Raw genomic sequence first — 11,017 nt, 5'->3', positions numbered from 1 at the left:
CTCCCAGAAGGGACTTGGGGCGGCTTATAAAAGTCCTAGTAATAATAATATTTATAATAATTATTATTATTTTATTTTTATATCCCAAAATGATCTCTCCAAATAGACTTAGGGCAGCTTACAAGCAGGATGAAGCCCAGCACAACAAAATTGATGAACTAAAAATACATTTAAAAACATAACAAACATATAGCAATCTGATTAAAACAATTAAAAACAGCAGAATATAAAAACAAGCATTAAAATGAATCAAAACCTCAATAACCAGAACCGGGGATAAGTGGGAAAAATCAGAAATTGGAGAGGGCTTGTGCAAGTAGATTATAGGGCCAGGGCTGGGGTAAAGTGCTGTGTTTACTGTAATGGTCAACAAATACACAAATTGTAGTGCAACAAATACACAAATTGCAATAAAACACATATACATGAACCTACAAAATAGCAATGTAGAGTTACATAAACAAATGTACATAAAAACGTCATAAAAACCCCTACTGATGTAAAAATGGAATAAAACACCGCCATGGCTGCGGATATAAAATAGGCTGTAATCAATATCAGTCACATAAAGTGCTAGTGAGATGAATCACTGGAGCCTCAAGTCTTGAAACATTTGGAGGTCTAATCATGTTCAAAGGCCTGTTTAAAGAGCCACATTTTCAGGTTTGTCTGAAAACACTGGAGAATGGGTGTTAGCCTACTCTAGGGAAATTAAAGATTTTTTTCTCTCTCTAGGGAAATTAGGGCCTGCTTTAGCACAGCAGGTTAATCACCAGCTGCAACGGAAGTAAATCTTGCTTGCCAACCGAAAGGTTGACATTCGAAGCTTGGTCAGGGTGAGCTGCTGACCTTCAGCCCAGTTCCCTGCCCACCTAGCGGATCAAAAACAGCAATGTGAGTAGATAAATAGGAACCACATTAAAGCATGGAGGTATTGTAGGCATGGCATTTCAATCAGAAAAAAGGGGATAAAAATTACGAACAAAGAATGCTAATTGGCAAGGAGACAGAACAACAGAACCTCCTCTCCCCCCCCCCCCTCTGTGGCCAGAACCAAGCATAGTTTCCAAAGATGTAAAGAAGATGGGAAAATGTATTTATTTACAGTATTTATTTACAGTATTTATATTTTGCCCTTCTCATGCCAAAGGGGACTTAGGGTGGATTACAATGAACATATATATGGCAAACATTCAATGCCATCAAAGAATATGCAGTATAGAACACAAAGAGGCAATTTTAATATTTCCAGCTTCACGATTCCAGCCACAGGGGGAGCTGTTGCTTCAGAATCTACTAGTAACACTGAGCACTGTACTTCCTCATTCCTTTCCGGCATGTTGCTGGCAGTTTTCTGGTGTTGTAAATTAGTTACATTTTCCTCCCGCATAAAGCGTACCTAAATTTCCTAGTTGACAGATGCAACTGTCTTTCAGGCTGCTTAGGTAAACCGCAAGCTGGGCTATTTAATGGTCGGGGGCTTAATCCGACCCGGGCTTCGAACTCATGACCTCTCGGTCAGTAGTTATTTATTGCAGCTGGTTACTAGCCAGCTGCACCATAGCCCGGCTTGAAAAGCCTATATAACACCTCTATTTGTTGCCTGTCTAGTCATTGTACAATCAGCATTGAATGTTGGCCATATATGTGTTCTGAGAGGAGGGCCTCCTCGCAGATCTTAGAGCCCATGCAGGTTCATAGAAAGAGATACGATCTCGAAGATTGGTTGGACCCGAACCGTGTAGGGCTTTGTAGGTGATAACCTGCAGTTTGAATTGGGCTCAGAAACTTGTTGGCAGCCAGTGGAGCTGCTTTAATAGTGGCATGGTATCTTCCCTATAAGTAGCTCTAAGTCTGAAAAGGCACACAACAACAATAATCCTAATTGTCCAATAATCCTAATCACCACCCTGAGTGTCTTTGGGGAGATAGGACAGTATATAAATAAAGTTTTATTATTATAATTAATTTGACTATCTCATCAACCAAATCAGGCTCACACTTCCCGCTGAAATACTGGTAAGTTTATCTTGGTTATAATTATTCTTCATTTTAAATATTGTGTTGGCCTTTCATTGTTTTTTGCACTACAAATCAGATCTGTGCAATGTACATAGGAACTTGTTCATTTTTCTTTTCAAACTATAGTCCGGCCCCACTACAATCTGGGGATCCTGAACTTAAAAACTTTGAGGACCCCTGCACTAGATGATGTTCAGAAAACTTGTTCAGGATCCTAACATTGAGCTAAGAGGACCCCATTTGGACTCAGGACCCACAGTTTAAAAAGCCCTGATTTAGAGGGCTTCGCAATCTGCACATCTAAGCTCACTCTGGGATCTGGGATATTACGATCTCCTGCATTACATTAAAGGGCTGAACTCAGACTCTCCTGCTGCTTTATTTAATGTCCTATAACCCTTTTAATCCAAACTGCTGTGCACATTGGTGGTATTCATTTTGTAACCACCACAGTTTCAAGTCATCTTGAAGCTGCATTAAATGGTCCGTGTAGACAGGGCCTACATAAACCACAACTTGAAGGTGGGTCAACAGTATGATAGGGCAGCTAAATGGCCAATGTGATATTGGCTGCATCAATAGAAGTATAGTGTCTGTCTAGCTCGAGGGAAGAAATAGTATCACTTATTCAGCTTTGATTGGGGCCTCACCTGAAATATTGTATCCAGTTCTAGCCATCATAATTCAAGAAGAATTTTGACAAGCTGAAATGTGTTCAGAGGAGGGGGACCTAAATGGTCAAAGTTATGTAAACCAAGCCTTATGAAAAGCGTCTTAGGGAGCTGGGAATGTTCAGCTGGAGAAAACAAGGTTGAGGGTGGACATTGCAGCCGAGTTTAAATATTTGATCTAGAAACTAGGACACAAAGCAATGGATTCAAATTGCAGAAGAAAGATTACACCTTAAATTGGATGGAACCTCCTCTCTTTTTCAGGCATGGTGGTGGTAGTTTTCTGATTGCTATTGTTTGTTTTTCACACTAGTGAACCATAATGTAACAGGTATTTCACCAACTAGAAAGTCCTTGGCTCTGAGCCATTGCTTCCTCCTGAATCATGAAACAATGAGTCATCTAAACAAAAGGAGTTGGTCTGGTTTTTAAGGAAGACCAAGACCTTTTGTTAAGACCAAGTCCAAAGTCATAAAGTAATGAGCAAACATTCGAGCTCTCCAGATCATTCCATCGAGTTTGAGATTAGGTCAAAAAGTGTGTGGCAAGACAATAAATAATATAATGTATCCATATAGGACCACAAACTTACATAATTGATTTCTCTCTCTCAGGTTCCATGTACACTCATTATTTAATACAGTACAAAGCTAACGTCAAACTGTGTTGGATTAAACAGCAAACCCCTATGAAACTATGCAAAAGAAAGCCCTTAATGCACATCAGTGCTCTGTGGATGGAGGCTTCAAACTGGTTCAAGGATTTTCTTTGTACAGAGAAACTATGTATTTCAATACCAGCTTAAAACTGACTTAAATGCTCAGTGCAGATGTAGTCTCATGCTCAAAAGTGCTACAAGACTCTTTTGTATAGAAATGGGGATATTGATTCATTAATCATTCATTGATGTTAGTAATTCAAATGAATTAATTCATTGAGTTACATAAATTGGTTTATTATTGAAACCATGAATTTTCTTCTCTCTCCCACCCCATATAATATTTAATGTAAAGATATGAGGAATAGGGAGGGATAAAAAGCAATATATAATGGGCATTATTAACATCTTATATCTTCATGTTCTTCCATTGTTATATAATACAAAAAAGGTTTCTATAATATTAAAAAAGAAAAGAGGGAAAAAAGAACATTTATTTTCTAATCTCAAACAGAAGGATAGAAAAGTGGGTGTACGGTGTATTGAATCAAAGGAGATAGAAAAGTTGAGAAATGGAAAACAGAAATTCCTATCTAAAGCTTCCTACCCTGTCTTCTCGGTCTTCATCATAATCTATACTTTTTTGTCATAAATCTTATCTCTGGAAGATTAACTTTCCAGGATCCTTTGGATATCGTTGGGGATCCTGTTATTCATGTCACTAACTTTTAGAGTTGTGCAATCCAGATAAACCTTGATCCATTTCCTGTTCCAGTTTTTGATGGAGGCCCTGATCCATTTTTGGGAAGGAAAATATCTGTTTTGCTCTGGGGTGCCAAAAGATCCGTTTTATCAGGTCATTACTGGGGGCGGGGGCTTCTCAAACTCCCCTTCCTGTCATTTTAGGCATTTAAGTTGTTTCTACTCTAGAGCATAGATGCTGCAGGAAGGCACCCACACTTTCTCTCCCGGGCCTGCACACCACACAGACACTTTCAAAGGCATTTAAAGGAGGCAAGTTCTTAAAGCTGTTTCTTACTCAGAAAGGCACTGCAGGCAGCCACCCGTGCTTTTTCTCCCAGGCCTGCACCATGCCAGCAGCCATGCACTCTTTCCAAGGCATTTTAAGGAGGCTTCCCATTTCTGGATAAGGAAGAGCGATGACTTCCTGGAGATATCTTCCTTGAGATTCCTTTTTTAAAAATTCCTTTTTCCTGGCACTCTCCTTTCTACTTTGGCTTTAATGCTTCCTTACAGCTGTTTCTACTTTCTACTCTAGAAGAGAGGGAACTGGTATTAGTTTTCAGGGAATTAGGGTTTTCTTTTTGTTTGCTAGGGGATTAATAAAAAAGAATAAACTGTAGAATCATAGAATCATATAGCTGGAAGAGACCGCATGGGCCAGCCAGTCCAACCCCCTGCAAGAAGCAGGAAAATCTCATTCAAAGCACCCCCGTGATGCCAAAAAGCAGAGAAGCAGCCAAGATTGACTCCCGCTTGCTTTCGTTGCAGTCGGGTTTTCGTACCAGGAAGGCCCTTCCCATTTTGTGCTCCCGAAGTATTGAAGGAAATGGAGGAAACAGAATAAACGAATTCCGTGCACAAGCCTACTAACTTCTCTATTTTTCTTTTCTTTTAATTCCTACATTCCTGTACTACTAATTTCCCTTAATGCTGTCAAAACCCCCAATATTTTCATTTCTTTTCTTCTTTTAATAAAATATTGCCATTCTTCTTCAAATTTGGAAGGATCTGGTGATTGCACAGGCTTTGTCAGTTTGCCAATCTCTGCCATGTCCAATATTTTTGTAATCCATAAATCTTGGGTTGGATTTTCTTGTTTTCAATAGTAAACATAAATAATCATTGCTGCAGTTACCAGTTACAAAAATATTATCAGATTTTTTTTGGTCGTGTTGAATTTGTAAATCCCAACAGAAAGGTTTCTGGCTCTAGTGGTATTTTAATTTTTAAAATGTTTTCAGCATTCTTAAGAATTATAATTCTATTTATTTATTTATTTTGCTTTAGGAAATGTTTACCACTTATGGTAAAAAGTTCCTTCTTCTTGATGACATTTCCAACAAACATTAAAAAGTCAATGAAACAAAGATATTTCACACTTATTCATTGCATTATCTATGCTGTATCAGTCCCGCATCTTGTGTATTAAATATTTGCAGCTAATATTTAACACAGGAAGGAATCGAAGTAGCAAGAAGAGTGAAGAATGCATGAGTGTGAAAGTAGTTATAAATGACAGCTTTGGCATGCTCTTATACCACTTCTTCCATTTTTCTTGTCACCTATGAAGATGGGTACTCGTAGCCTTCTTAGTTTCAACCAAACTCCTCCAACAGTATGGCCCACTGAAGAAGGAAGTGTGTGGAAAGTGAGTGAGGTAGATACTCTTTTGAAAAATAGTGGAGGGGGAGGAATGAGAAAGTTTGAAAAATGTTGAAGGTATGAGGAGGACCAAACATGGAAATAGACATATTTGCATTTTATTCCATTTGGATTCAAAAAGGAGGGGACCTTACACTTGCAAACATGTGTATCTTTCCCTGCTGTTGCTTTCATCCCACACAGAGGCAGCACCAGCAAACAAAGAAAACCAAAATTGGGCGCACTCAGTATTAGAAAACATACTGTACTCACTGCAGAAACTCCTACTTCTGGGCAGCAGTTCTGTATTGGATGCCTCATTTTAAGTAAGATATAGGCAAGTTGAGCAGATTTAGAGAGGAACAACAAAGAGAAAAAGTTAGCGGTAATTGAACGATAAAAAGGAGACTTAGGGAGATCATGACTCCTTTCTGAATGCTCTCAGATGCCTCTGGGTAGAGGGGGTGATCCTGCTTTCCACAGATCCCAAAGGGAGGACCAGGCCAAAAGTTATAAAATTGCAGAAAGCTAGAGCTTGATTGAACTTGAGAAGTAATGTTTTTGGCACCAGCATAACAGGTTATGTTGGTGCCATTTAGGCCTCCTAGGTGAGGATATTCCATAACCTGGTTAATAAAATAAAGAAGGCCCTCTCCCATGTTGTACCTCTACAGAACTCAGTTCTCGGGTAGGTATGTCTAGGGAGAGAGGATTCCTCAAGTATCAAGCCATTCAAGGGTTATTGCTTTTTTTTCTGGGCTGTATGGCCATGTTGTAGAACATGGCTATACTGTAGCCCGGAAAACACACAACATCCCTGTGATTCCAGCCATGAAAGCCTTTGACAACATTCAAGGCTTTCAACATTTCAGGTTTATTTTTGGAAATGCTGTTAGTTCATTGCAGACATAGCAACAATGATGGTTCTTATGGCATCCTAAAGACTGACACATTTTGAGCAGAATAAAAGACAAGCATATGTACTGACTGCCAACCTGATTCTCGGCATGATTAAGGATCCTGGTTATGATCTACAAAACCACAAAGTTCAGAGACTGACTTGTTCAAAATCATAACAAGAAGGGTGTAAATGCAGATACTCTTCATTAAAATATCATTTTATTATAATAAAATGGTCATGACTGTGAAAGCTGGATGTTTATTATCCTGGTGGAGTACAGCCTAAGCCCACTTTGGCGCAAGGATTTCATCCTTCCTAAACAGCTCTTGGAAAAGTTATTTTACACTACACAGCAATTCTCGGGATCCCGCAGCTAGCACAGTGCAAAACGTGAATGCTCCAAGCTCTGTATTCTGCTGCCTGCCACCTAATAAACTGAGCACACAAAACTGCTGGCCCAGGGCACATTTACATTGAGAGTATAATGTAGCTTGGAACTGGTTTGGCAGAAACAGGTGTTTAGACTGCCACACCAAGAACTAGTTGGAGGCCAGGATAATGATTACATTGAACATGATACATTGGCCTCAAACCATTCTGCAGCCCTGCCCCCCTCCATGTCCTAAAGAGATCCATATTAATGCACTCGATGGATATGGGATGAAAAAATTATCCCCTCCCAGGATATCTGCTGCCCACCTATGCCTTTGGGGTGTTTCTTGACAGCCCCAGTTTTAGTCTCTTTGTCTCACTTCAGATGATGCAGGTGTCTACAATAGGATGTGCATTTTGTGGAAATGATTTAGCTCTGGATCTGGAAAATAATGGGATGTCATGCAGTATATTTTATGCATTTTTTAAACTTTCCTGCAACTTCTTTAGTGCACTGCATCCCCTTTAATGCATGCTGCAGTATGCATTATGCATTATGCAGCCACCACAGTTTTGAATCACTTCGAAACTGCATTAAATGGTCAGTGCAGATGGGGCCCTAGAGTACAGGCCTAGGATAGTTCTACAATGACTGCTAATGTGGGATGAATGTGGCATATGGGATTCACTGAGCCATCTTGGATGCAGCAAGGAGTCCCATCTACCCAGACATGCCAATCAGCAGCATACCTAATAAGTTCCCCACTCTATATGGCAGCTGTCACCAACCAAAAAGGCATTTTTGCTAAAGAGGCTGGGAGAGGAATAGCTTTCTTCTCCCATTCTCATCCCACTGAATGAGTGGATGGTCTAGCTCAGGCATGGACAAACTTTGGCCTTCCAGGTGTGTTGGACATCAACTCCCAGAAATCCCAGCCCCTTTACTGGCATATTACCTGAGCTCGGGTAATATGGGATGGAAGTCAAGACAGCTGCCACCAGTTCTGGATAGAAGTCTTTATTGTTTTTAACTTGAATTAAAACAACCTGAATCCTGTTAAGGTGGCATGGGACTGATTTGCACACAGGGTTGTTGTATGTCTTTCGGGCTGTGTGGCCATGTTCCAGAAGTATTCTCTCCTGACATTTCGCCCACATCTATGGCAGGCATCCTCAGAGGTTGTGAGGCATGCCTTCGACAACAGATCTGCACACACATCAGCTTCAGGGGTTATTGTAGATGTGCCCCTAAATCTCCTAATGGGTTTTAGGAGAACATTAGGAGAAATTTCATAGCAGTTAGGGTTGCTTCGCAATGGAACAAATTACTGACAGAGAGTGGGTGGGCTTTTTATTATTGTCAATATTGAAGAAAGCAACATCTTCAAGCAGAAACAGGACCACAATTCATCTGGTGGCTTTGCTATGGAAAATTCCATTTGCTGGTTTTTGGTTATCAAAATACTTAAACCGTGATGCAACCGTTATTCCCTTACTAGCCTCTTGAAATGTTTTTTGTCATCTGCAGCCACACCAGAAAGAAATGAGTGACAATAAGAGATGAATAATTTGCCCATATTTTAACATATTTTCATATCTGAGATGGAAAGAATTGGAGTTTGAAAAACACGAATAGTGAAAGAAACCAAAATGTCAAGAATTCTCCATCCAATCCTAATTTTTGAACATTTCAAATTCAGAGACAAAAAATCTTGTGCATTCTACCATATTAAAGCTCATCCTGTTTCTTTTGTTCATTCTTTTCTTAACTGACTTGGTATTCTTATAATTTATTATAGTTTGGGTAGGGATAACATGGCTCTTTCCATTGTTGGCTACAGCAATTCCTGTTGGATTTGGCTAATGGAAATGTGTGGAAAAATTGGGTTCCAGTTTATCAAGGAAGACATCTCAAGGGTCATCTAATCCAACCCAATTCTGTCATGCAGAAATACGCAATCAAAGCACTCCTGACACATGACTATCTAACCTCTATTTAAAATTTTCAGAGAAGAGGCACTGTTGAGCAGCTTTAACCATCGGTGTTTGTTATAATTCCCCAATTGTATATTTAGGACAAAAAGAACTTGAGATTTATAAATATTTGCAGATGGATTAAAGCAACACTGATTCTTTCCTATCTCTAAGGCCTCTTCTACACTGTCCTTATATCCCAGAATCTGATACTAGGTTATTTGTTTTGAAATGGATTAGATGAGTCTCCACTATCAGATAATCTGGGATAAGAAGATAATCTGGGATCAGATCCTGGGATATAAGTACAGTGTAGAAGGGGCCTAACTCTCTGGCTAAGACAGGGGATGAATTAGAGTTCATGAAATATGCATAGCATCATCCGTGATAATACTCATTTTTTTACACACAGCACTGTTAGGGCATGAAACATTAGCTCTGCAAAAAAAAAACATAAATGTTAATTATTTTGAAATGGGATGTTAATTTGTTATTATTAACACTGGTGATAAAATTGCGTGATTTGTTAGATAAGCAGTAATTTATTGCAAAGCCCATGATGTGGCAGGAGTCTGGCAATCTGTTAACAGTGAGATTGGGAAAAGCCTAAAGACCAAGATTTTAATCTGATAAATTCCTTTATTCCAATTCACCTTTCAACACCTTTTTTTTGGTTAAAGGGATGATGTTAAAATTAGTGAGGAATAGTGTTTTTCTTTCAACTAGGAGACCCTGATTTATTGAAGTACAGCTATAGCAGGCTACAAAAATTAGTTAGTGAATCAATAGTAAAGATGCATGGTTGAAGGCTTTCATGGCCAGAATCACTGTGTTGCTGTGAGTTTTTCAGGCTGTCTGGCCATGTTCCAGAAGCATTCTCTCCTGACCTTTCACCCACATCTATGGCAGGCATTCTCAGAGGTTGTGAGATCTGTTGGAAACTAGACAAGGGCAGTTTATATATCTTTGGAATGTCCAGGGTGGGAGAAAGAACTCTTGTCTGCTGGAGGCAAGTGTGAATGTTGCAAATGGACACGCTGATTAGCATTTAATGCCCTTTCAGATTCAATGCCTGGCTGGTTGCTACCTGGGGGAATCCTTTGTTGGGAGGTGTTAGCTGGCCCTGATTGATCCATGTCTGGAATTTCCCTGCTTTTTGGGTGTTGCTCTTTATTTACTGTCCTGATTTTAGAGTTTTTAATACTGGTAGCCAGATTTTGTTCATGTTCATGGTTTCCTCCTTTCTGTTAAAATTGTCCACATGCTTGTGGATTTCAATGGTTTCTCTGTGTAGTCTGACACGGTGGTTGTCAGAGTGGTCCAGTGCTCCTGTATTCACAAATAATATGCTGTGTCTAGGTTGGTTAATCAGGTGCCCTGTTATGGTTGACTTCTCTGGTTGAGTTAGTCTGCAGTACCTTTCATGTTCCTTGATTTATGGCTGAACAATGCTGCGTTTGGTGGTCCCTATGTAGTCCACAGCTGCATGGTATACGGTAGACTCCTGCAGAGATGAGATGACCCCTCTTGTCTTTTGCTGACTGTAGCATTTGTTGGATTTTCTTAGTAGGTCTGCAGGTTGTATTTCTTCATCTGCTTGCATATGCAGTCAATGATTCCCTAAGAACGCTTTTCCTCTGGGTGGATCGTTGTCTTTACTCTCGTAACCTGTCCTTGGCCTTGCAGCTCTTCTGATGTCTGTGATGGAGTCTCCATTGACCTGTAGAGCCCAGTTCAGGTGGTTCAGTTCACCTTTGAAGAGGTGGGCTTTTCAGATTCTTTTTGCACAGTCTGCCAGGGCTTTAATTGTGCTTTGTTTTTGACTTGGGTGATGGTTGGAGTTTTTATGAAGGTATCTATCCGTGTGAAGGATAGTTTTGTAAACTGTGTGGCCCAATTGTTGACTGGGTTTGTGGATAACTAGGACATCTAGAAATGACTGTTTTCCTTCATTTCTTTTTCAATAGTAAAGAATTCTAAATCAAAGGGAGCTGCACAGCTTACAGCACTGATGGTTGTGGGCTCAGGTCGGCA

This window comes from Anolis carolinensis, unplaced genomic scaffold, assembly GCF_035594765.1.
Source record: "Anolis carolinensis isolate JA03-04 unplaced genomic scaffold, rAnoCar3.1.pri scaffold_49, whole genome shotgun sequence".
Classification (NCBI taxonomy): Eukaryota; Metazoa; Chordata; class Lepidosauria; order Squamata; family Dactyloidae; genus Anolis; species Anolis carolinensis.
Note: the sequence above shows the minus strand (reverse complement) of the source record.